The sequence below is a fragment of the Vulpes vulpes genome, chromosome 15, assembly GCF_048418805.1.
Source record: "Vulpes vulpes isolate BD-2025 chromosome 15, VulVul3, whole genome shotgun sequence".
NCBI lineage: Eukaryota > Metazoa > Chordata > Mammalia > Carnivora > Canidae > Vulpes > Vulpes vulpes.
This window is the reverse complement of record NC_132794.1, coordinates 83,107,361-83,135,001: the sequence shown is the minus strand read 5'-3', so window position 1 is coordinate 83,135,001 and position 27,641 is coordinate 83,107,361. Positions and strand designations below refer to the sequence as shown.

Below are 27,641 nucleotides of genomic sequence, written 5' to 3'. Positions count from 1 at the left end.
ATCCACCAGTTGCATATAACATCCAGTGCTCATCACATCAAATGTCCTCCTTAATGTCCATCACCCAGTTATCCCTTCCCCTCACCCATCTCCCCTCCAGCAACCCTCAGTTTGTTTCCTAGAGTTCAGCATCATACGATTCTCTCAATAGATGCAGAAAAAGCATTTGACAAAATGCAGCATCCTTTCGTGATAAAAACTCTCTGCAATATAGGGATAAAAGGAACATTCTTCAATATCATAAACGCCATATACAGAAAACCCACAATGAGTGTCATCCTCAGTGGGGAAAAACTGAGAACTTTTCCTCTAGGGTTGAGAACACAACAGGGATATCCACTCTCACCACTGTTGTTCAGCATAGTACTAGAAGTCCTAGCCTCAGCAATCAGGTTAACAAAAAAGAAATATACAGTGTCCAAATCGGCAAAGAAGTCAAACTTTCATTCTTCACAAGCGACATGTTACTCTATGTAGAAAACCCAAAAGATTCCACCCCCAAATGGCTAGAATCATACAGGTATTCAGCAAAATTGCAGGATATAAAATCAATGCACAGAAGTTAGTTGCATTTCTATGTATTAACAAGAAGGCTGAAGAAAGAGAAATCGAGGAATTGCAAAAAGTTTTATTAGAAATTACTTTTGGGGGCAGCTCGGGTGGCTCAGTGGTTTAATGCTGTCTTTAGCCCAGGGTGTGATCCTTGAGACCTGGGATCAAGTCCCACGTCGGGCTCCCTGCATGGAACCTGCTTCTCTCTCTGCCTGTGTCTCTGCCTCTCTCTCTCTCTCTCTCTCTCTCTTTCTCTCTCTCATGAATAAGTAAATAAAATCTAAAAAAAAAAAAAAAAAGAAATTACTTTTGAAGGATGCCTGGGTGGCTCAGCGGTTAAGCATCTGCCTTTGGCTCAGGGCATGATCCCAAGGTCCTCGGATTGAGTCCCTCATCAGGGTCCCCACGGGGAGCCTGCTTCTCCCTCTGTCTGTGTCTCTACCTTTCTCTCTGTGTCTCTCATGAATAAATAAATAAAATCTTTTTAAAAAGAAATGATCATTGAATTTCATTGAACATTTTCTCTGCATCTATTAAGACAATTAAAAACATTTTCCCTTTATTCTGTTGATGGGATGATTTAAGTGGCAAATCCCATATATTCTTGAGATAATTCAAGTTGTTCATGATACCCTGTTTACAAATGGTACATAATTTGCTAATGTTTTTGTAGGGTTTTGCATTTTGGTAAGGTGTAATATTATCCAAATGATTGTTTCTTGTACTGTCATTTTCTGGTAAATTCTTGTGTATCAATTAGCTTTTGCTGCATCAAATAAAAAAAAAAACAAAAACCACTTCAAAACTTAGTTGCTTAAAACACAAACATTTATTATTTTATATGATTCTATGTCAGCTATGGGTGACTTTTTTTTATCAGGTCAATCAAGTGGCAGCTTGGCTGGGCCTGCATGATCTGAGATAGCAACAGACATGTCTAGTGCTTGGCAGAATGGTTGATTTAGGAAGCCTTGGTTGAGAAGGTTTGTCCCAGCTCCGTATGGTCTTGAACCCTCTAAAAGGCTGGCTCAAATTGTAAGTTTTTCACATGGTAGTTTCAGGGTTCCTAAGAGACACAAGAAAAAATAAGCCCAAATATGCCAATACTTTCCAAGTCTCTGTGTCACATTTACTATAGTTGCATTGGCCCAAACAAGTTACATGGCCAAGTCTAAAGACACATGAGAGAATAACACAAAGGATGAGAATTATGGTGGTCCTTTTTTTTTTTTTTTAAGATTTATTTATTTATTTATGAGAGAGAGAGAGAGAGGCAGAGACACAGGCAGAGAGAGAAGCAGGCTCCATGCTGGGAGCCCAACGCGGGCTTGATCCCGGTACTCCAGGATTGCGCCCTGGGCCAAAGGCAGGCGCTAAACCTCTGAACCACCCAGGGATCCCCTATGGTGGTCCTTTTAACAAATAATCTACCACATCTTGAATCTTCCCTAATTCTGAAATGGTTTTAGGACTTTCAAGGCCAAGGACCAAAAATTTCTTACAATCACTTTCCATCACCTATAGCCTGGCAAATAAATGAAACTAAGACCTCTGTAAGCAGTTACTTCCATGGAGAGTGCCAGAAAAGTCATATTAAAGATATACAGGTATCAGCTAATAAACAATAAATGTTCTATAGTGCTTAGCATTTGTCCTTTTTTCCTTTTTTCCTTCCTTCCTTCCTCCCCAGTGCTTATAGGGTACTTTTTTTTTTTTTAAGATTTATTTATTTATTAATGATAGACATAGAGAGGCAGAGACACAGGGGGAGGAGAAGCAGGCTCCATGCCGGGAGCCCGACTTGGGACTCGATCCCGGGACTTCAGGATCGCACTCTGGGCCAAAGGCAGGCGCCAAACCGCTGAACCACCCAGGGATCCCCACAGGGTATTATTATATGCTAGGCATTATGCTAAGAGTTGGGCAAGTAGTCAAGATTTCGGCAAATAAAGGGACAGAGAATCACCATGCTACAAAAAATTCTTGATGAAGGACAGGGTTGACATATCATCTAGAAGAGGGTGAAGCATCTGTGTGAGGAACAGCATGATTGGTAAGAATTTTAAAATCATGTTATTTTGGCATTATTTGTAAAAAATGTGTATATACATAATTGGTCATACAAGGTGTTAGTTGTGGAATTATTTGAAAAAACAAAACAATGGAAACATGGATATAAATTATGATATATTCATATTATGGAATACCATGAAAGAATAGAATTATATGAATTGATGTGGTAAGATAGTGATATATTATTATTGGTAAAAAAATTCAGTTTTAAAATAATATGCATAGTATAATACTATTCTGTTAAAAATCTATATGTGAACAATAAAGAGTATGTGTGCATGAAAACAGAAAAGACAAAAAAAAAGAAAAAAGAAAAGACACCAACTTGAAATGATAATTATCTCTGAGAGGTGAGATTAGTGAGAAGGTACAATAGGGATCTTTTTTACTTTATATATATTTTGTCTACAATTTTAATTTTTGAAAAAGAATATGTATTACTTTGATAATTAAAAAGTCTTGGTAGAAAAGCACTAGCAAGGGAATTGAGGATTGATGGGAGTGGAAGGGACTAATCTGAATACTTACCTCAGAAATGCTGGCAGTCCATCAAGACCCCCATTTGCATGGGGGACTCTATTCCTGGGATAAGTGGTGAAGGGCCTTTGAAGGTGACAATCAGATTTTAGGATACCTGGATCAACAGAGAGGAAATAAAGAGCTTCTCAACCTCTATGATCAGTATTCCTCCAGGAAAGTGAAGTATTTACCGTGAAGAGAAAAAAATACATGTATGAGTACACGGATGGTGTGACTCTGAAGTCATGTCTCCCACCTCCATCCCCACTTTGCAGAGTTTTCATGAAATCCCTCTCCTGAGGGGACTAAGCAAAAGAGGCCCTCATAAGAGCTTAAATATAACTATAATCAACCATTCTGAGACCTCAAAGACTGGGTAAAAATATTGTCCCAGCTTCTAGAACTTCTTCAGTAATGGTGATAAGGGCAATAGCGTCCAGCACCAAAGGCACTGGAAGGCATGGCCACAGTGTTGGGGCGGAGTGAGATTTCAGGCACATGTTAGAAGAAGCAGTGCAGAATGATCACAGTTGAAGAGCCCACCAGAAAGGCATACTCTGGGAAGAACAGGGTGTCAGATATGACCTCTTGAGGTGGGTGGGTACAAATGCCCTTTCACTTATTACCTAAGCCTCATAGATGCCAAGATTGGTGTAGCTCAGGGATACAGGGGCTACACAATGAGGGTTATGAAAAACCTTAAGGCATAGTTGCCATCATTAATGCCCCTATGGTAGTTGGAGTTCAGGCTGCCCTCCCAAAGCACTTTGTTGGTACTGATTGGAGTTACTTACTCATGTCAGCCTCTGTCTCCCCCATTAGACTGGATTCCGGGGAGTTCAGAAACCACAGTGTGTCTAGTATCTTATATTGTCTTTCATATTTGTATGCCCAAAGCACTTACTTTATTGTGTGCTTGAACCATGTTTATTGAATTGAATGATGAGCTAGAGTTGAGATTTTGTAATAAGTAGGGAAGCTACAAAATTAGACCAAATGATAATAGCCAGAGACTTACCCCTAAGAAGGATTTATACAAATTGTAGCAGTTCTTTTTGAACTGGGGACAGATATAGAAATAAAGAGTCTTAGACAATACAAATGATTTCTTTAAAAAGTTAGCCTTTAAATCCACAAGGAAAGAAATGTATTATATTTTGTCCTGAGTGGTGGTCAGGAATAGCTACAGAAAGTAGCTGTGGGTGAACTTTGGACGTAACAGTGACAACATGATTGAATTCAGAATCTAGAGGGAGAGGAAAAGTAAGAAACAAAAATCCACCAAGATGCTTAATTTTAAAAGGGCAATAAAACCAAATTGTTACATTGAAATAAATACCTGTAGTTCATTAAAAAAAAATAATACAAAGACTCTAAAAATACCTTCTTGAGAAATGCATGTCGCCAATTTTGCAAATTAGATGTTGGAGAAAAAAATCACATGCTGTTCACTAGAGCAATAAATGAAATCACTGGTGGTAAAAGGGTTTCATGGGAGAAGGGAAACATTCCACAAATGACAGAAACAGGAAAGCACGTGACTTCTGTCAGCTCAAATTCCGATCAGAAATTAGGCAGCAATTCAAGGATCACGTAGACTAGAGAATGCCATTTTAATACGAACCCTCTCTGAGTGGCTAGGACTCTACAGAACAATTCACTCAAGCTACAAGATCAAGGAATACTGAATCAAGCATAAACTATTTGGGGGAAATTGTTCTATAAAGAGAAATCATGCCTGAAAAATGCCCCCAGAATCCTCCAGGGCTTACATACATCTAGAGAGAAGGAAACATATGGATGTGGTTGATGTTGACTATTATCAGCCCCACTCCACGGGCAGTCCTATTGTTGCAATCTTGTGAAACTGAGGGCAGCATTTAGTCAAGGGCAGATAGTTGTCTTTGACACAGAAAACATACAAAGCTAGAAGGGTACTCCTACTCAACATCTTTAGAATGAGCTGGAAAGGCAAAACTTTCCAATTTTCAAATAGCACTACGTTCCTCTGAAGAGGGAAATGCAGGATGTTCTTCAGTCATGCCTTGTGAGCTTCAGAAATGACACCATAAACACCAACCAGGAGCCTCGGTGTAAGCAAGGGTCAGATAAAACCATGGATAAAAAAATAACCCAGTTTATATTTTAAAGATGTAACTCCATGTTAGTTATGCTAGTAAGTTATGATCAAAGAAGAACACCTATAGGTTGAGTTCTCAAACCTTTGGGTCCCAAGACCAAAAAAATTAAAAATGATTGAGGGTTCCAAAAAGCTATTTATTTAGTTCATTTTAAAATTACAATAAGCCCATTGCATGTCAATATAAATAAAACAGTTTTAACTATATTTTCCAAATTAAACAATTAGTGAGGAGAATGGAATTAAGTGGAAGGGGAGGCAGGCGGGGAGATTGGGTAACTGGGTGATGGGCACTGAGGAGGGCACTTGATGGGATGAGCATTGGGTGTTATACTATATGTTGGCAAATCAAACTTCAGTTAAAAAATAAATAAATATACAATTATATATATTTTCTTAAATTAAAAAAGAAGAATGGATTTGTGTTTGTATTTTTGCAAATCTCTTTAATGTATGATTTAGGAGAAAAGAGTGGATGATTATTTGCTTTTGCATTCAAGCTCTTGTAATACTGTTTTAATTGAAGTAGATGAAGAAAATCTGGCCTCACACAAATAACTAGTTGGAAAATGAATATATTTTCATAGCCTTTTTAAGGTAATTGTGGATATTCTTCTTTTATACTACACTAAAACTCACCCAGTGGTGGTTTCTCAGAGGTTAGTTGCATTGTGGAATCTGAAACCATATTATCTTTTCATGCTCTGTTATACTAAAATCCACTGATTTAGCTTGCACTTTTATTTTTTAAAATTTAAACTCATGCATAATTTGTATAACATAATGAATTATTCATTCAGAAATTATTGATTGGCTGAATCCTGTAGATCTTCCAAATGTTGATATTTTGTTCTACAATATAAAATAATGCTATTGTTAATATCACCATGGAACTCATCAAAGTCTCTAGGCATTGAGAGAAGCTGTACAGTTCATAGTGAGTGATACAAATTTCCTGAAATTGTAATTTTTAAAAAAAAACCCCAAACTTTACCTTTGGCAACAAATACTGTCAGTTTTATTTCTTTGAAGATGGGCTCACTTCCTTCATTTCAGAGAAAATATCTGTCAAAAACTATGGCTGTTTTCTGTGAGGCATTCTTTTAAGTAACATGTTCCATGAAGAAAGTGAGCATAGCTCATAATTCTTGCATGAGTGTTTTTCCTCAAGACAACCTTCATATTTATAAGGCAGAAGTTATTTACGTAGTTTTCATTTTGTCCCACAGGATATTAAAAACATATGTTCCCAAGGGTCAAAACTTGGGTGTCCATATTTGGACACCTAATCCCCAATGTGATACTATTTGGACGTGTGGCTTTGGGAAAGTAAGTAGGTCATGCGAGTGTAGTCCTCACGAGGGATGAATGCCCTTATAAAATATATCCCAGAGAGATCCCTTGACAGAGCTTTGTTCTGCCATGTGAGAACATAGTGAAGAGGGGGACACCTATGAACTAGAAAGCAGGCTCTCACCAGACACTGAATCTGCTGGTGCCTTGATCTCGGACTGCTCAGCCTCCAGGACGCACAAAAATAACAAGTGTGCTTTTTAAGCTACCAAGGCTATGGTATCTATGATAGTAAGCCAAACGTATTAAGACAGGTGAGAAAACAAGAAGCCAAAGCAGGTGAAAGGAAGTGATGGGATGGGGCTGAAGTTGGCAAGGAAGACCCAGGAAGGTGGTGGAACCATCATGGGGTTGACTGTGGGGGCACTTTGGGAGGCTTCCTTGTGCTTTTATGTAACATTTGTGTAACTATCACTACATGCCACGTTCTGTGTAGAGACAGCCCTAGCAATGAGGGCATAATTCCTGCCTTGAGAACCTTCTTGAGCTGTTTCTAAATTTTACTATTTAACTTTCTCACTATGCACGTATTGTTATAACTAGCTAGAAAATTCCCTTTTAATACTCTACATAATCTACATAGTCCACAGTGCCTATGTTATGTTCTCCACCAAGATGGCAATCCCCATATTGCTCTCTAAAATATTTTAGGTTCATAAAGAGTTGACGAACTTCTACAGATTGAGGAAAAGAATGTCAGATTGGTCTAAGGTACCCCTGAAGTTCAACTGGGAAGGTTCGGAGGAGACAGTTTAATGCTCCTAGTGCCAAACACAAAGGAGAAACTGAATAAAGGGGCACTTGGGTGGCTCAGTTGATTAAGCATTTTGCCTGAGGTTCAGGTCATGATATTGGAGTTCCAGGATGGAGCTCCATGTTGGGTTCCCTGCTCAGTGGGGAGTCGGCTTCTACCTCTCCATTTGGCTCCTTCCCCAGCTCATGATTGCTTGTTCTCTCTCATTCATTCTCTCTCAAATAAATAAGATCTTAGAAAAAAAGAAAGAAAGAAAGAAAATGAATAAAATTGTAGACAGGTGCTTTCCTGAGTGGAATGCTCTGAAAGGGTCCAAGTCAAGGCAGATCTTCAGACTGTGGAATAGCAAGTGTGTCAAATCCTGATCAAAAGTTCCCACCAGGATTTTAGTTGAACACTTGGTTTGTTTTTCAATGTGATGACAAAATATTGGTTTTAACCTTGTAGGGAATGTGATAGAAAGGGTGCAGGGCTCTGGGGCATTAACAGTGGGGAGACTTGTCACTACCAAGCCTGAAGAGAAAAGGGGATAAACCAATCACCAGGACATACAGAAAGAGGAGTAACAGAGAGGGTAGCCTGGTAGCTGCTGGGGAGCTGTGGCTTTTGGCAGACCCTGCTGAGGATCCTCATTTTCCCTGCTGGCAAATGCCTTGCCTTGAGGTTTGCCAAATCCGACTGATTCCAGAGGACAAAGGAGCCTGGTGATTAGACCCATACAGATTAGTCTATCAGAGCACAGAGCAGAGGAAAGAAGAGGTGGATCTGGAGAAGCATATGGAAGATATCAGCACAGAGACTATTTCTAGGCTAATCAACATGGCTTTATCTACCTCCTGCAGTGAGGCTCTACCTCCCACACAGAAGAACAGAGAGAAGACTGGGGTTGGGGAGAGAAGGATGTGCTCAGGAATGGTATCTGGCATGGTCATTATTTGTTTCTTTATAAAAGAAACATTTTCCTCCACCATAGTGGAGGAAAAATCATCTTCCTTCTACCCTTCTGAGTTCTTAGCTGAGGCTCCTATAATAAAAGAGAGATTAACAAGAGGCAGAGAAGTTTGTCAACATGTTTACCTTATGTATACATGGAAGATTTTTAGACAAGAATAATTTACTCCCTGAAGCGGCTTAGAATTTAGATTTAAATACCCTCTAATAGGGAAAGGGGAAGGGCCATGTAGGCTTCTTAGGAGAGAGCAACTGATATTTAGGAGAGATGAATAGGTCCTTAGAAGAATAGAACAGGATGATAGTTTGGGATAAAGTTTGTCTGGGTGGTATCTACTTCTAGTCTCCTCTCCTGTGTTAAGAGTCAGTCTTCCTTGGTTGATGAAACTAGAGGTGGGGACCTATGACAATGGAATTGCTTTTGGAGAATCGGTCTTCAGGCAGATAAGGGGAGTTCAGAGAAAGTCTCTCCCCACCATTGCTGTCTTTCAAGTGCCTATAGCTCAAAATAGTCAATGTGCCAGAGCAGCATATTTTGGGATGGTGGGTCCTGAACTCCTTCAGTCACATTTTGGTGTGACATATTCTGCTACCCTTCAATAATTCCTTTGAATCTTAAAAAAAAGTTTACCATTTATTACTATAAAAGAAAGACACTTTTATTGCAGAAAATCTACAAAATACAGAAAGATGTAAAGAAGGAAACAAACCACAGTGGTAATCCTATCACTGAAAGATAAATGACCATTTGCATTTTGGTGTACGTCCTTCTGGTGGTTTTTTGTTTTTTATTTTATTTTATTTTTATTTTTATTTTTTTAAATTTTTTTTAATTTTTTATTTATTTATGATAGGCACACAGTGAGAGAGAGAGAGAGAGAGAGAGAGGCAGAGACACAGGCAGAGGGAGAAGCAGGCTCCATGCACTGGGAGCCGGACGTGGGATTTGATCCCGTGTCTCCAGGATCGCGCCCTGGGTCAAAGGCAAGCGCCAAACTGCTGCGCCACCCAGGGATCCCTGTTTTTTTTTTTTTAATGTCCATGTGCTAAAGTGTATATGTGTGTTTATGTTACATATCTACAGGTTAATTAGGAAATAATTGAAGGAATTATAGTATTTGTTATACATGCAATTTCTACTTGTAGGCCTGTGTCAAAAATTACATTGCTACCACTTTTCTTCATGGCCTTTGGGAAATAAAGGAAGAAATCCTGACTGTCACCTATACTGTTGGTGATATGCACCAATGAATCAGGCTGTAGAATTGATGGGTGTAGCATGGCATAGGGTGCACCTATCAAATATTTGTGGGGTAGAGAAAGAGCTTGAAGAGTTTCTTCATGAATAGGTTTTGGTTATATGTACATATATAGCTTGGTTCCCAAATAATCATTTTTGTAAGTATCTATTTCTTTTCAAATAATTTTATATTTTAAAAATTAAGATCTATCATATGTACAGATTATATTCTGTTCTTCTCACTTGCCATTACATTGTGACTATTTTCCTGTCTTTTAAATATTATATGACAAGTGTTGTCTTCCCATCCACAATCCCTGGAGGGGATAGCCCTGATTATCAAATGATCCTGCTCTCCTCTCAAACCTTTTCATCATAGCTGATTAGACCAGAGGTAGACACCTGTCAGGAGGGCAGAGCATAGGGGTGGGGGAGTGGGGAACCAGTGGTCCAACTATGGCAAGTAATTAGTCTTTCCCAAGAATTTGGTCTGAGGGACACAGGCTGTTAATGAATATCTTGTTCATCAATTTTTGTGTATGACTATGATTATTTCCTCAGGGCACATTCCTAGAAGGTCAATTACCTAGTCAAAAGCATTGGCAACATTAAATATCTTGATAGATGTTGCCAAGTTACTCTCCAGGAAAGGTGTGTGCGCATCTCTATGCCTTGTAAAAAGCCTTCCTGGCATATCCCTTTTCAAATTGCAGTAGGACAGAAATATTAATTTGAGAGGTCTTAGATTAACATAGTTTTGGAAAAAAGGTGGTCATGAAAGCCCACAAGGGGGCTTCATCCCATTGTGTGTTTCCTCATATTGATTTGTGTATACTTAATAAAAACATTCATGGAGTCCCAGTTACATGAAAGGTCAGTTTTAAGTAGTTGACATGGAATCTAGATTGGGAAGGGAATCTGTGGCAGTAGGAAGAAAGAAATGGAATATGAAGACACCCTAGTTGGGAGGCAGACAGGGTTTGATGGCTATGTTGGGAGAGTAAGGAGGCAGAGGCCCTCAGCTTTCCGTGAGTTTACTCTTTGCCTCTCTGCTGGAGATGGAGGCACCAAAGGACAGCCTGCTTCCTTTGCAATATTTAGCACAGTGGGGGCACTTCCTCAGGATATTTTTCATTTTGTAGCCAACGAGAAGAAATTATATGTTCAAGAGGGAAGAGTATTCTTCTGGTGACATGGTCTGAGACCTGAGCAGCCTTGCTCATGGCTACTGTGGAACAGAGGCAGGAGCTTTCTGATTGCTGGAGTGGGTATCATAAACTATGGCCCACAGGCCATGGGCAAAAAAATGTTTTTTGTAATCTTTTAAGTTGAAAAAATAAAAGAAGAGGAATATTGTATGATATGTGAAAGTTTTATTCCATTCAAATTTCAGCATCCATAAATAAAGCCCCTGGGCAGTCAATAGTTGTGACAGAAACCATATGGCCCCAAAACCTAAAATATTTGCTGTGTGGCCCATTAGAGAAAAAATTTGCCCCACCCCAGTGAGAGAAGAATAGTTTCCATTTCTTGAATACTTATTGTGTGCCAAGTACTATAGAAATCACTTGACATGCATTTCCTCATTTAATTTTGACAACTCTTCATATTGTTAAAAGATAAACTGAGCCATATTTAAAATTTTTAAGAGTTTATTTGAGCAAAAATCAATTTGAATCTGGCAGCATCCAATCTAGCAGATAGAAAGGAGCTCTGAATTGCTGTGCAAAATGAAAGACTTTTATAGGCATGAGGGAGCAGGAACAAGATCTTTATACTAGGCAAAGAAGGAGGCTGGTTATTGTAAGGTTACTTTCCTTCATGGGATACCAGGGGTCTCTCAGGCAGGTAGACTTAACTTGTACTAATCAGGTAATTCCTGACTGACTGGTTTAAGATTCCATTTCTGGGAGGGCTGAAACTGTAATGGAGTTAAATCTTGACTTGGTGACATGGGGCTTACATAAGTGATTCCATTTTGGACCTGTAGCCTTGTCCTTAACACTATGAAATAGTGGGTATGCCATTTATCCTCATTTCACATCTAGGAAAGTTGAAGTTTTTACAAAGTTAAGTTTCTCATACTTGGTAAAATGGCGGAGCTGAGTTTCAAAGCCAGGTATCTGGCCAGTGAATCTGAAAGTTTGATTGTGTGATCTGAAGAGTGGTCAATGGACATCTCCCTGCAATGCTCTTTGGGCTTTCCTGTCTTCTCCGATCACTTTATCATGCCGATCCTGTACCTCACATGGAACAGAAAAGAACATGGGAAATGTCTGGTATAGCCCCTGTCACTGAGCAGGTATTCAAGAAATGTTAGCTAATATTATTAGGAAAATATAATGATTAATAATGAAGTGGCTAAATGCTTTATTTAGTCCTATACCTGATTAACTGCAACTAGTTAACTTATCCTCGGGTCAAATTCCTTTTGCCTGTTCTACGCACACATGCATTCAAACACTCAAGCATATACGTATACGTATGTGCTATGTCTTCAAGGGCTTTAACTTGAGGTAAAGCTCTTTTCCACCATCTTCCCCTCCCAAACTGCAGAGTGGTACTGTTCTGATTTCTATTGTGGCTCTAATTTCTTCCAGCTGTTGCAGCAACTCCCCCCCCCCCCCATCCCTCCTCCCTCCACCACCATCTCATTTCTAATCTCTGTAAAACTCAAAAGGCTTTCTGTCCCAGGAAAATGGAAGGCTTTCAGCATCAGGAGGTTTGATGTGCCCATGCGGCCATAAGTGGGGCAATATAATGACATCAATACGTTTTTGACACTATTTAGATGCCTTTTATGAGCTATCTAGCTTTGTGAACTCTGTTTTTTGTGATCAGAGATTCTGAAAGGTGGAAGAGAGTTTATGAATCACTTAAGTCAACCTCCTGACTATCATTAGAATCTCTTCTAGTACATCTTTGACAGATGGATACCCGGGTTCACTTGGATACTTTCAGTAAGTGGGGGTAACTATCTCCCAAGGTAATCTCTTCCCTTGGAAGGAACTCCATTGTTAGAAAATTCTTCCTTATGCTGAACTGACTTTGCTACTCTGTTACATCTATCCAGTGAAGTCAGGAGTCAAATAAAGGAAGTCTACTACTTCTTCCATGGAATAGTTGTTCAGACCTTTGCAGATAGTCATCATGTCTCCCTTCTACCCTTCCCTTCTTTGTGAATGTTGGTTTCCAGTACCTTGCAGTCCAGATGGCTGCCCTTGGTAGGCATTCATTATGCTGTCATGATTTTTAAAATCACCTGGAGCAGCATTGGACAGAGGACATCGGACACAGTCTGCCCTGCACCAATTTTGGCAGATTTGGGCTATCAGCCTGGCCTTGTAGGTTGGGATAAAAATTAAGGCAAAACCTGGAGAGATATCCAGAATCTAATTGTGTATCTTATTACCGATTGCAAGAGTTGTTTGTGATCCTAAATCAGTCACAAATACGTGAAAAAAATTGGACTGTTCCATCAAGTACAAGGGCTTTTAGAGTTAAAAGAAAAAAAAAACCAAAACACTTCCCTTGAGAACTAAAGAAATGCAAAATCCAGTCCAATGGTTTGGGTAGGAATTGCAAGCATCTGTGACAAGAATAAAAACTAGGTAATGTATAACACTTGAATCCAAGAAAGTAGGTTTCCTGTTCTCTCTTCTTCCCTTTCTTCTACCCCATGGACCCTTTGAAGTTATAGAGTAATCTCCATAAAAATTAATTGTTAATTGGTTTCAAAGCATTCCATCAAGCTTTCCATAGAAGAAAATGTAGATAACACCTCTACATTTGGTCTGGTCATTTTGTCATCTCATGCAGAAAAGGCCATTCCCCATACTACATTAGAAGGTCACCCTCCAAATTGTGCAGTATAGTACAATAGTTAATTTTAAGGGCTAAACCCATTCCAACTTTGGAAAGATTTAAAATTTTGTAACATGTTTTAAGAAATTAAAACCCAAGATATTAATATTTTCACATAAAAATTGACATATATTTAGTATTTATATTTGAAATATTTAGCATTGTTTTGAGGGGCAACCTTATTACTTCAATTTAAAATGTGCAACTAAGGATGTTATGTAGACTATGATTTTAAGCACAAATCTTACTAAGTGTATATATATTACCAATATATTTAAGAGAATTTGAGTCATATTTATAAATACAATTTATTTTTATAATAATTACTTAACTACTTGGGAGGTTTTGTCTTCCATTAAGTGAGACACTAAAGAGATTTTTTTTAAAAAACATCACAGAGTATATTAAATTAATAAACAGCTTAAATGTTTTAAGATCTTTAAGTTTATAATTAGGGTCAAGTATTATTCAAAGTCCTTTTAAAAATGATAGTTAAATTTACTAGAATTGAATGGCAGGTGTTGTAAGTTAGCTTAAAAGCTTACAAACTAGATTTTTAAAATACATATCTTAAAGTATTGTGTTATTTTTTTAATTTAAATTCAATTAGCCAATATATAGTACATCATTAGTTTCAGATGTAGTGTTCAATAGTCCATCAGTTGTGTATAACACCCAGAGCTCTTCACATCATGTGCCCTCCTTAATGCCTGTCACCCAGTTAACTGCATCCCCCACCCATCTCCCCTCCTGCAGCTCTTTGTTCGTTTCCCAGAGTTAAGAGTCTCTCATGGTTGTATTGTATTATTTTAAAACTAATGTCAACCTCCTAATAGTCTCTTCAAAAATCACTTCAAGGGCAACAGAAAACCTCACATTGAACAATAATCTCCTTGATCTTGTCATAGCCTCCTAGCCTCCTAGGCTGGGGTAGGAATTTCAGCCCAGGCTGAACAATTCCTACCCATATTAAGCTTTCAATCAGTCATTTCCCTCATGTCCTCTAATTTCCCTCTTTTTGATTTTTTTCACATGAACTACCATCAGTTTAGGATTACTTTACTCCTCGACTTGTGCAGCTGACATTTGGGGCATGAACACAGGACTTTGCATTTATTGCTATCAATTGCCATCTTGTTGGCTTGGGATTATTATCTCTTTCTCATTAAGATTCAGTGTTGGCTGACTGAGAGCCTTTACTCTCTCTCTCACCAACCTAGCCTCCTGTGCTAACTCTTCTCCTTCCGGTGATGCTCTGGGCATGGGTAAAATGCTCAGCCCCTCCACATTTGTTCAGATCAAATCCCGTTGAGAGCATAGTCAGTTCCTTAGGGCTCCACCCCAACTTCTCTCCTCTTTTCTGACTTCCTGTAGCAAGCATGGCGACCAATAATTTTGCCCCTTAACTGCATGATAGCATGCATTGACTTAACTTTCCCTTCCAAGCTATTAGCTCTGGCAGGGCAAGGGACCAGTAGCCCAGAATTAGTGGGTGATCAATAGGCATTTGTTGAACAAAAGAATTTCCTTAGAAGCATCATTGCATGCAATTTACATTACCACCTGTGTGCAGATACCTCCTCCTTAACCATAAAGATAAGACCGACTTCTCAAATTCTTGCTATGGCATCTAAGTATAGCAGTAGTTAATATTTATTAAATATTTAATATACATGCCAGACACTGTTCTAAGTGCTTTCCTTGCACTAACCCGTTTGTTCTTTACAATGTCTCTGTGAGAGAGATACTACTATTATTTCTATTTAGCCAAAGAATGGATGAGTAATGTTACTTACACAGGTAGTAAGTGATAGAGTGTAAAGATCTGAACACCGATCATTTGGTTCCAGAATCTACACTTCACAGGATGCCCAGAGAGAAGCTTAGATGCAAATCATAAGGAACTTCATCATTAGGAAAAACTTCAAGTATGCTCTAGTCGAAGTGATCTTCAATCTGGAGCACTTGTATTTCTAGGGGAATGGGAAGATTTTTCAAGGGGTGCTTACATATAGATATTTGAAGAGAATCTATTTTCAGATCCATAACTTCTGCATTATTATATTTAACCTTGATCTTTTTTTAATTAAATTTGACCTGCCTGAGAAGTGGCTCATTTTTCCACATTGCAAAAGGATGACATGGTCCTTGTTCACCTACAATTTTACTTGAGTGTCTTGCTCTAAGACATAAAACTTCCTGGACACTGAGCCAAAGGGAAGCCTTAATTGAGGAGGGCACCATGAAGCCCAGGACAGCCAATCTTTTGGGGAGCATTTCTAAGTAAGCATTTCTGGTTAACTGCCTGAAAAGAACTATAAGAGGCTTGTTCACAATCCCAAGCTAGTTACTGGTAGAAGTAGAGAGAAGCTAGGTCTCTAATCATGGAAGGAAAGGATAAGTTTGGACAGAAAGGAGCAGAGAGGAAATTGCAGTCGGAAGAGAGGTGCAGAGGAAATTTAGAGACAGAAATCAGTAAACCCCATGGTAGAGACCTACAGATTTGCTGGGTCTGATCTTTGGAAGAATGAGAAAATGGGCTGGTTCAAGAACAGCAAAGGGATTTGAACCTATCCTGAAGAGGCATAAAGCTGCAGTCAATTCCTAAACAGAAGAACCCCAAATGCTTTAGCTGGAGAATTGTGTGGGATAGAGATGGTAAAGGAGAATGTGCAGGAGACTGCTGCAGTGATTTAGGGGTGTTGTGCATGTGTCTTGACCTGATAGAGGCTGCAGAACTGGAAAAGAGAGAGCAGGTCTGAATGAGGTGGCAGAGAAAGAAAACCAACAGGACTTTGGAGTAAATCCTGAAGAAGAGCAGGTATGGTTCCTCTGGAGGATGAATCATCAAAGAGAATGATCTTAGGCAAAGAATGTGGAAAAGGACTGTGGCAAATATTATAAAGAAAGAGGGCATGTATCTGTTTTCAGATGAGTTCAGGTGTTTGTATTGAACAAATCCCAGACACTGAAGGAAATTGGAATTGTAATATACAGCCACCGTCAGAAATCTCTGAGAAAGCACAAGGAACACATTAGAGATGAGTAAGTATACCCCCTCTAAAATAGTAGTGGGAGCAGTAGCTCATGGAAGAAATAGATCTGTTGAAATGACATTGATCTCCCAGCAAAATTCTGGGTGCACACTCCAGGAGAGAGGCTAAGCACCCGAGCTCTAGCATTGGATAGACTTAAAAAGAGCCAATCTCAGTTCCTCCACTTTCTAGCTGTGAAAGTGGCATTTAACCTCTCTGAGCCTCTGGTTCTTCATCTGCAAACCAGAGGTGATAATGACCACTTCATGGAGCTTTGAAGATGCTGTAACGAACTCATGTATGTAAAGTATTCTCTACAGTGCATAGTAGATTTGAAGCATTCAGTAAATTATAATAGTTACAGTTGTGATTTTTCAAATACATCATTAGTCAGGTGACTGGTGAATGCTTGGAAAAAAGAATTAGGGATAGCCAATCAGTCATTCATTCTACACATATTTATTGAGGGCCTACTAGGGAACTTTCCTAGGGAGAAGAGAGAAGATATAAAAAGGAATTGTGATTTATATTCTATCTGAAAAAGAAAGATTTGGCTTATTCATTAACTATCCTGAGTTTCCATTACTGGTTACACTGTATACAGTTCTTTCTGCTTGATCTGGCAGGGAGGTTGTAATTCTGCATTTTTGTGTGTGGCATTGCAATCTATCTGTTGCCATGGAGAGATAAAGTGAAAAGAAGGCAAACCCTGGCTTCAATACAAACAGTGTCAAAGAACAAATATAGAAAAAAAGTAATGAAAACAAATGGAAAAAGCAAAATGGCTTTCTGCTTGAGTGTGTATATGACAGCATGAAATCTCTTTTGTCATGAGGTAAAATAGGAAATAGAATCAATACCCCGTATTTTAAATATTGGTTGGAATTCATATTTTTAAGCACATTAAACTAGCCATGAAGATAGCAGGAGCAGAATGGAGAAAGTATTAATTGTAAATTAATACTGTACTTTATTTTCCTAGATGGTTAGAGCTAATTTTATAGCCAGTTTTTACTGTGGGAACCCAACACCTGGGTTGTTTGAATTGCAAAAATGATATAACGCTGTATGTGGTTCCTTTCCATTTAGATGTGCAAAAAACAATTTAAGACATTTCAGTATATCATTTAAGTTCACATTCTCTTGCTGTAAACACACACCCTCCAGTAGAAAGGCATAGTCCAAGAAAGGGCACTAGCAAGAAATAGATCTGTTGAAATGAAGATAACAGATAAGGCAATCAATGTTTATTAAGCACCAAGCACGTTTTATAGACATGCAATATATCATTTCACTTATTGCAAACAATGGGCCCAAGAGACAAAGAAACGAAGGTTCAGAGAGAAGCTGTGATTTGCCCAGGGTGTCCCTGCTAGGGAGATGCAGGTCAGGGATTTGTAACTCAAATCTTCTGACTCTAAGGTCAGGCTCTGCGCATTTCACGATGCTACCTCTTATCAAAGTGGTTTAGGGGCCAGAACACAGCCTAGAGAGCAGGAGACTTGGTTCTTAGTCCTAATGTTGAAAGCAATAGGCAAGTGGGGAAACTACTTTACTTTTCTGGGGTCATTTTCTCATTTGTAAAAGAAAAAACGGAGCACTACAATACTTGGGCTCACCTACAGCACCATCCACAATCCTCTGAACTATACTCAGAGGGGATTTACTGTGAGGCTAATCATGCTTGAACTTCACAAACCCTCACCTGTCTGGCTCCTGTGAGTGCCGATTATTGCAGGCATTATAGAATGTTCTAGGTAGAGAGGAAAAGCCAGACTGCCATTAGAAAGCATTTCTATGTAAGCATTTCTGGTAAATTGCCTGAAGAGATCCCAGAGGAAGGGCCTTGAACTTCTACAATTCTAGGAATTTGAAGTCTAAATAAATTTTTGCTTTTCTTCCTAATTTGTGTTTCACAGTTTTTCAATCCTTTTTTTCTAAAGAAGGCCTTGCATATTATATAAGTGTCAGGATGTGTCTCTGTGTGTTGGTGCTGTGGGGCAGTAGGAAAAGTGTCAGAAAAAGGAGGGATACTGAGGCGGGGACTTCAGAAGTCTCCCTAAGCTGCTGGCAATGAGGCTGCTGTCTTGCTCTGTACACTCACAGCTCTGCTCAGAGGTCGTGGGCAGTAAATCCCCTCCTCATCCTTCCTCAGACACATGACTGCTTTGGACAGGTGCTATCCCAACCTAGAGGTACCCTGATGCTTCACCAGTACCCATTGAGTATGGGCTCTGATCCTCCCTGAGTAGAAGTCTTGGATTAAAAACATCTTGTGAAGGGCACCTGGGTGGCTCAGGTGGTTAAGCATCTGCCTTCGGCTCAGGTCATGATCTCAGGGTCCTGGGACTGAGCCCTGCATCGGGCTCCCTGCTTAGCAGGGAGTTTGCCTCTCCCTCTCCTCTCTCTGCCTTTCCCCCAGCTCATGCTCTCTCCTCTCACTCTCTCTCAAATAAATAAATAAAATATTTAAAAAATACCTTGGAAAAAAAGTTAGAAATCCCATTTGGTCAGCTCTGCATATGGAAACCTTCCAGAGACAGTGGTAAAGAAAGGCCCAGAGGCAGGGGGCCCCAGAAAGGCAGAATGCCTTTGAGAATCAGTCTCAGCAGCCTTGCAAACCTCTAAAAAACCTTGCAAACCTCTTGAAAACCAAAATCCCCTTTAGCATCCTCCGCCACCTGCCAGACCCACCTTTGCCAGCACAGCTTCCTTGCCGACTGCCATTCCCATCTCCAGTGATTCTCACTACACAGCAGGAAGAAAGCACAAGCCAGTGTGGGCAACAAATTCTCAGACTGCTTCTGCATGAGAATCAAAGCAATAATCGGGATAATTCAGGGTAGAAAACTTATTTTTGCATTAACCTTGCCGATAACTTATTTCAGACATTTTCCTCTTTGAAATGTCCTGGTAATTGCTCCCTGTTTCCGCTTTACTTTATTTTTTTTATTTTTTATTTTTTATTTTTTACAATTCAGTGGCTTTTATTCTCAGAATTGTGCCATCAGTACAGAATTAATTTAAGCACATCATTAATTAATCCTAAAAGAAACCCCACACTCCTATTTATCACCACTTAACTTTCCCCATTCCCCATTCCTCTCAGCCCTAGGAAACTACTAATCTATAGATTCTGTTTCCTTAAATTTACCTATACTGGGCATTTCCAATAAATGAGATCATACAATACGTGGTTCTTTGTGACTGGCCTCTTTTGTGTAGCATAATGTTTTCAAAATTCTTTCATATTGTAGTATTTATCAGTATTTTATTGTTAAATAATATCCAATTATATGGATATATACTACATTTTGTTTATCAGTTGTGAACATTAGGATTGTTTCCACTTTGTGACTATTATAAATAATGTTGCTATGAACATTCATATACAAGTTTTGTGTGATACATTTTCATTTCTCCTGGGTATATATCTAGGAGGGGAAAAACTCAGTGTTTAACTAATTGAGAGCTGCCTGACTGAGTGGCTGCATCTCATAGAATAAGTTGAGAAGTGTCCCCTCATCTTCTGTTTTTTGGAAAAGTTTGTGGCATTAATTCTTTAAGTGTTTGGTAGAATTAACCATCTAGTCCTGGGCTTTCTTTCTGGGAGGATTTTTTATTCTAATTTAATCTCTCTACTTGTTATAGGTCTATTTGGATTTTCTATTTTGTTCTGAGTCAGTTGTGGTAGTGTGTACCTTTCTAAGAATTTGTCAATTTTTGTTTCCGCTTTACTTTAAAAGGCAAGAAATAATTTCAGAGTTCCTGTCCCAAGAGGTTCAGTCTCAAGAGGTAGGCTGGTTGAGGTAGAAGGGATCTTTTCCAGGCACATTGCCTTGTTTCTTGGAAATCTATCTTGACCTTAAGCAAACTAAGAGCTTGTAGAACTTGGATGCAGAGCCTGTCTTCTTTCTCCTTTCCACCGTCCTGAGCACTGGCCCTCGCCTCTGCCCTGATATGCAGTCGCAATGGTCTTGACCTTTCAGGGCTCAGCTTTTTCTCCGCTGAGGGCTAAAGGTTTAGAAGTCTGAAATGAAGTTCTCTGAGGACCCAGGTTATGTTCTGCTTGTCCCTCTAGAGATCAATGCCATCCAGCAGAACCTGCGGCTGTGTCAGAAAGGTTCCTTGGTGGTGCTGTCCAACGCAGTAGCCACTAGTCATATCTGGCAGTGGGCATTTGAAATATGGCTAATGTGCCTGAGGAACTGAATTTTTAACTTTATTTGATTTTAACTATTTAAATTGAAATTGACTCTTGCAGTTAGGGGCTGTCACTCTCAACAGCACAACTCTGACTCCTCTGATGACAGGTGCCCTGAGCCTGTACAGGTTTGTGCTTCTGGTTTTCAGAACCAAAATCATCAGGTAGGTATATTAACACTGAGAATGTGAAGAAATTGGTGATATCAGACTTTCCAGAAACACCTGAAATGAGTCGTTTTGCCCTTGCTGTTCTGTAATTGATATTAAAGTGAGAAGGAAGCTCATACTTATGGAGTGCCCACTTGGTGTCAGGCATCATAAATATATAATATTGTGTTTGTGTGAGACAAAAATATCCTACAACATTCTGCCTCCCCAGGCCCTTGACGATGTCTATGAGGCTGACAGAAATACAGGTTGGGGATGCTGATTGAAGAAATGAAGGAAGTAGAGGAAGGGGTACACCACATTGCCTGTGAAGAAGCTTGAGCCAGTGGGGATGAGGGAATGTGATGTTTGAGAGGCAGATGAGATGGCAGGAGGTTTAGGGAAGGAAAGAGATGAAGGACTGGGGCAGCTGTCACCTGATGTGGGATTTTGGAGACTTACTTGGGTCAAGAATTTTAAGGATAATTACCATGGCACTTTCTAGACTATGTCACAGGCACTGGTTTTTTTTTTTTTTCTTTTTAAAAAAATTTTATGTGTGTGTGTGTGTGTGTGTGTGAGAGAGAGAGAGAGAGAGAGAATGCAAGTATGAGCAAGGGGATGACAGAGGGGGAGGAGGGGAGAGGGACAAGCAGACTCCACGCTGAGCACAGAGCCTGATACAGGGCTCAATCTCATGCCCCTGAGACTGTGACTTGAGCCGAAACCAAGAGTCAGTTGCTTAAGTAAACTGAGCCCCCTAGATGCCCCATCAGGCACTGTTCCTTACATCTAGTAATGCATTTAATCCTGAGACCCTAGACCCTGGCCATATGAGAGGATAAGCCCTCAAATTTCAAGACCACTGGAATTGGATGTTAGGACAGAGGCAAGGGCAGTGATCAGGATGGGAGGAAGGAGGAAGGAGACAGACACAGGCCCTGCATCTCAATTCCATAATCTGTCTAGCCTACCTACAATCAAGATAGGTTTCTATTTTCTTTTCCTTTTTTTTTTTTTTTTTTTAGTATTTTATTTACTTATTTATTTGACATGCAGAGAGATAGCACAAACAGAGGGAGCTGCAAAGGCAGAGGGAGAAGCAGACTCTTCCCCATTGAGCAGGGAACCTGATGTAGGGCTCGATCCCAGGACTCTGGGATCATGACCTGAGCCGTAGACAGGTGCCTGGAGATAGGTTTCTAAGAAGCAAGACAATCAGCCTCGAAAAGACTTGTTTTATCTCAGTGGTTCTACTTCTCATAAGTTTCTAGTCCTGTGAGGTAAATAGTATTATTACCTTCATTTCACAGACGAACAGACTGAGGCATAGACATGAACTAAAAAAACCTTGTCCAAAGACACGCAATCAGGAAATGAGGGAGCCAGGATTTACATGCAGGCAGTCTGGTTTCAAGTCCATGGCTGAGTCAGACGTGCAGTGCCCTTTGTTGGCCTGTTTGTCATCTTTAAAGAGACCTCTATTAGAATATACATTGCTTTTCAAGGTATTTTGGAGATGATTTCTGTTTCCTCTGAGTGTGACACTGACTGGAGAGGATGGAAAGAAGGTCCAATTTTTACCTGATGCCCATTCATGGTCTCCCAACAGCTCCAAGAGGTATCTATGATTAGCCCTAGTTTATACATTCTGAGAGAGGGAATTGCTTAGCCAAAATCAAGTCACAAGGATTTAAGGAAAGGCCTGTTGATGTCTCATGTTCTTTCAGTTACACTGATGTGTTTTGCCTCCATTGCTATACCTACAGACCTCTCTTAGCCTTAGAAAAAGTCATTAGATTTTTTTTTTTTTACCTAAATATTGAATGAGTGAGAAGACATTGAAGAGATTTGGCAGGAAGGAAACAGGCCACAGTCCTATCCTGGAGTTGGTGGTGTCTTACGGGGCTACTCCATGTTAATTATGAGGGATGAGTCCCAAGGCAGCAAAGGCAAAGTGAAGATGGTTTGCAGAAAATGAGATCTGTGAGGAGAGGCCAATGGAATTGGGTTCATAGATTTTAAGTGTGGTTTTCAACTCTTCTTTCCTATTGGTAGATGGCTTGGGAAGCTTTAAAAATACAAATATCCATATATGATTCATTCTGATCAAATAAGGCACAGGGGTGCCTCAGTAATCTTGCTTTTAATATCATTATTGAGTAATACATACTGCAGGCCCAGTTTCCTGAAATGAGGCCTGAAATGAGCAATTCTCTCATTGTAGAGACAAGGATAAGAGAAGAGGCAGGTGTGTGTAGGACTGCAGCGGGTTACATTCTCACAGCTGCCCATTAGCACAGCAGGAGCAGCTTGAGTGTAGGCTGAAGACCCGGGTTCAGATTCTAGTTCTGGCTCTTACAGTTGTGTGATTTTTACCCAGATCAGTCAATTCTTCCCAAACTTTAATTTTATCAACTGGAAAGTAGGGAGTATTTTGCTGCTTTACTATACTACCTGTCATATGGAATTGGATTTGAAGATTTAAAATTAATGATCACCAAATTACCCTGGTGGCTTTCAATACATCTGATTTAAGGATAAACTAGAAGATTTGGAATGAAAACGTCTGCTGGACATAGGAATTTGCCATCAGGAGAAATCATGAGTTTCACTCAGGAGATTTTAAATAATTTGTGATTTTCCTGGCACTCAGTACTGCCCTATACTTTAAAGTTTCCTTATAATTAAAAAAACTGGCCCTGGCATGATTTCTGACTAAGAAAAAAAAATCAATTATAAGACTACCTTTCATTTTTTTAAAAGGATTTTTCACCAACAGTACATTTTATCAATGAGTAATTATATTTCTTAATTGCACAACTGTCCATCAAACATGATTCCTTTCAAATGCTACAAAGCATTGGGCATTTCCTGAAAAGTCTGTTATCTGTTAAATGGCTGCCATGGAAATTCTTTTAAAGGCTGAGTTAAAACCAGACCTACATTAAAGTGCTTTAGAAGTATCAACAGAAGAGCTAATTAATTCTCTTCAAAGATGTTAAAATAGTTTAGAGTTGACTGTAGCATTGAAGGAAACGAATGACTGTCATTCTAGCAAGTCATGACTCCCGCTGCAAGGAGATGGTAATGTTGTGGAGTGCTAATCTTCTAACCTTTATGACAGAAACACCAAAGCCTGCAAGTGGGCACATACATTCTTGGGTTTCATTCATTGAAGAGAAAGGATTCTTAATATGGAGGAACTGTCCTGCTCTTTCAGAATGTGGTCAGACCACATCCAGGGGCAGCCACTGGGAAATTCACCTGTTTTCTTGTGAAGTTTTACAAGAAATAGAAGGGATCCGTTTCCAAAGGAGAAGTTGGAATTAATAGAGCCGGAGGGTGCTCACCGAGGACTCCCTGGAGCCTCTCTTAGGGCTGCTGTAGTTGCTAGTCAACTGTAGTCAGTGGAGCCCCAATCGATGACAGCATCTCCCCACTTTTTTCTATAACAACAGGGCAAAGCTGATTCTGCCTGTTAATAAGCCTGCTCATCTGCCCCTGGACGCCGCCGAGGAAGCATCGTTAAAGTCTCCCCTCCCACCGCCGTCACGTCTAAGTCAGAGTCTCCCAAAGAGCCCGAGCAGCTGCGGCAGCTCTTCATCGGAGGTTTGAGCTTCGAAACGACCGATGAGAGTCTGAGGAGCCATTCTGAGCAACGGGGGACGCTTACGGGCTGTGTGGTAATGAGAGACCCCAACGCCAAGTGCTCCAGAGGCTTTGGGGTCATCACGTCCGCCACCGTGGAGGAGGTGGACGCGGCCCTGAACGCCCGGCGCACAAGGCGGACGGGAGAGCCGTGGAACCAAAGAGGGCTGCTCCCGAGAGGATTCTCAAAGACCCGGTGCCCACTGAACTGTGAAAAAGATTTTTGTCGGTGGCATTAAAGAAGACACTGAAGAACATCATCTAAGAGATTATTTTGAACAGTATGGGAAAATCGAAGTGATTGAGATCATGACTGACCCAGGCAGTGGCAAAAAGAGAGGTTTTGCTTTTGTGACCTTTGACGACCACGACTCTGTAGACAAGATTGTCATTCAAAAATACCATCCTAAAAAAAACAAACAAACAAACAAACAAAAAAAACCCACAAAAATACCATCCTGTGAACGGCCACAACTGTGAAGTAAGGAAAGCCCTATCCAAGCAAGAGATGGCTAGTGCTTCGTCCAGCCAAAGAGGCCGAAGTGGTTCTGGAAACTTTGGTGGTGGTCGTGGAGGTGGTTTTGGTGGGAATGACAACTTTGGTCGTGGAGGGAACTTCAGTGGTCAAGGTAGCTTCGATGGCAGTCGAGGTGGTGGTAGATATGGTGACAGTGGGGATGGCTATAACGGATTTGGTAATGACGGAAAGCAACTTTGGAGGTGGCAGGAGCTATAACGATTTTGGCAATTACAACAATCAATCCTCAAATTTTGGACCCATGAAAGGAGGAAATTTTGGAGGCAGAAGCTCTGGCCCCTATGGTGGTGGAGGCCAATACTTTGCCAAACCACGAAACCAAGGTGGCTATGGCGGTTCCAGCAGCAGCAGCAGCAGCTATGGCAGTGGCAGAAGGTTTTAATTACTGCCAGGAAACAAAGCTTAGCAGGAGAGGAGAGCCAGAGAAGTGACAGGGAAGCTACAGGTTACAACAGATTTGTGAACTCAGCCAAGCACAGTGGTGGCAGGGCCTAGCTGCTACAAAGAAGACATGTTTTAGACAATACTCATGTGTATGGGCAAAAAACTCGAGGACTGTATTTGTGACTAATTGTATAACAGGTTATTTTAGTTTCTGTTCTGTGGAAAGTGTAAAGCATTCCAACAAAGGGTTTTAATGTAGATTTTTTTTTTTGCACCCATGCTGTTGATTGCTAAATGTAATAGTCTGATCATGACGCTGAATAAATGTGTCTTTAAAAAAAAAAAAAAGCCTGCTCATCTCCCTCAGTTTCCCCAGTATACTACAGAGAAGGCTTATCAGCAAAGACTGAAGTTGGCCCTCCACGTGGGCCTCCATCACAGACATTCACATCAGATGCTGGGGATGGGCCCCATGGGAATGGTGGGTACTTGCTTTTCCAGCTACATCATAGGACCGGTATTGCTACATGTTCTTCTACTGGGACTAAGTCAAGTCATGGTTCACTGATAGATTGGTAATTTGGAAAGAGCTTGATTTTGATGTCAGAGACGAGAGTGGAACCTCCCAGTTTCCAGCTGTGTGATCTTGAGAGGGTAAATTAACCTCTCTACACCCAGGCGTCCTTAGCTATATGAGAGTGATGAAATCAATTTAATGTAGGGATTACATAAAATGGTGCATTTATAGCACCCAGCATGTAATAGGCCACTCTTAGGACAGAAACATAAATTTAAAAAATTAATTGTTGCTCCTGATGGTTACTTGTTTGGTAAATGATGCATTAGATTACAAAAGCTTAAAGAGTATAATAGGGAAACCTGTATTTCTGGAAAATGATTGAACTATACTAAAGTCATAATAAACAGTTCCTTAGAAAAGCAGGTTATAAAACTATGTACTCTTTTTTTTTAAAAAAAGATTTTATTTATTTGAGACAGAGAGAGAGAGAGAGAACACAGAGGGAGAGTGAGAAGGAGAAGCAGAGTCCCTGCTGAGCAGGGAGCCTAACATGGGACTTGATCCCAGGCACCTGGGATCACGAATTAAGCCAAAGGCAGGCACTTAACCAACATAGCCACCCAGGTGTCCCAAAACTATGTATGTGCTATGCTTGTTATAAAACCACATATGTAACATACATAATCATATTAATGAGAAAAGCCTTGGAGAATATGGGATCAGAGATTATGAACGGTTCCCTGTATGTGTGGTGAGATTTTATCTTTTTGCATAAATAGATTTTCTAATTCTTCTTCAATGAATATGCATTACTTACGAAATTAAAATCCATTTCTAAAACCATTTTGTAGTACTTAAATGGCATTGTTCATTTAAATTATACCTTTATCCCAGGTCATTCTTTCACATTAGAACACTGGCACTCCTGGTGCCCAAGGACCATCCTCCCCACACCGAGTCGCAGGTGCCCAGGCCTGTTGCCCCAAGGTCGTGGGTATGGGACAAGGGAGAGAGGACTAAGTGAAGAATGGAGGAGGAGTGCCTCTGTATCCTGCTAATGGGGAACAATGCATTGCAGGATGGAGCACAACAATATTCAAGCAGCAAAACAAAGGAACTATTCCTGAATAGCATCAGGCAGGAAAAGCAGAGACTAACTCAGGGAATGGTCTTCCAGGCAGGAATCTATGTGGAAGAAATGTTCATAAAGTGGGCAAGGACAGCCAGTCAGGTCTGTTACTCCTAGGTCTCTCCCTGCCTCTCTACCTACATCCTCTGTCTCCGTAGGATGCATTTCCGTGCCACTCACAGCCCCAGACCTCCACATGTATACCGCACACTCACACCCGCGTACACGCCTGTGCATTTCCATGTTGCTCAAGTCCTAGTCCTAGAGGAGGGGCTAACCCCCTCAAGATATCAGGACCTCCTCCTAGCCAGGTTGGATTAGGTGGAGGATCTTCCTGGGGAAATCTAGTGGCTGAATGGAAAGAGGCAGAATTCTTGACGTGGTTGAGAAGGAAAATAGAGGTCTGAGTCGGGGAAGAGGTGCCCCACTATTCTGCCGATGGATGAGCCAAGGCTGAAACAGAAAACTGTGGCCACCCGGCCAGGAGCAAGTGAGGTCAGGAGCCAGCCGGAGACAAGCACAGCGCGCGCGGCAGACACCTACGGCACGAGGAACCCAGGGCCTGTGAACCCGGTTCATCTGTCC

The 27,641-nt window shown here is 40.3% G+C and overlaps 1 pseudogene; it reads left to right on the top strand.

Annotated features, from left to right (window-relative positions):
- Positions 1-11,675: 11,675 nt before the first annotated feature.
- LOC140595578 (heterogeneous nuclear ribonucleoprotein A1-like) lies at positions 11,676-25,721 on the top strand (annotated as a pseudogene).
- The last annotated feature ends 1,920 nt before the right edge of the window (positions 25,722-27,641 follow it).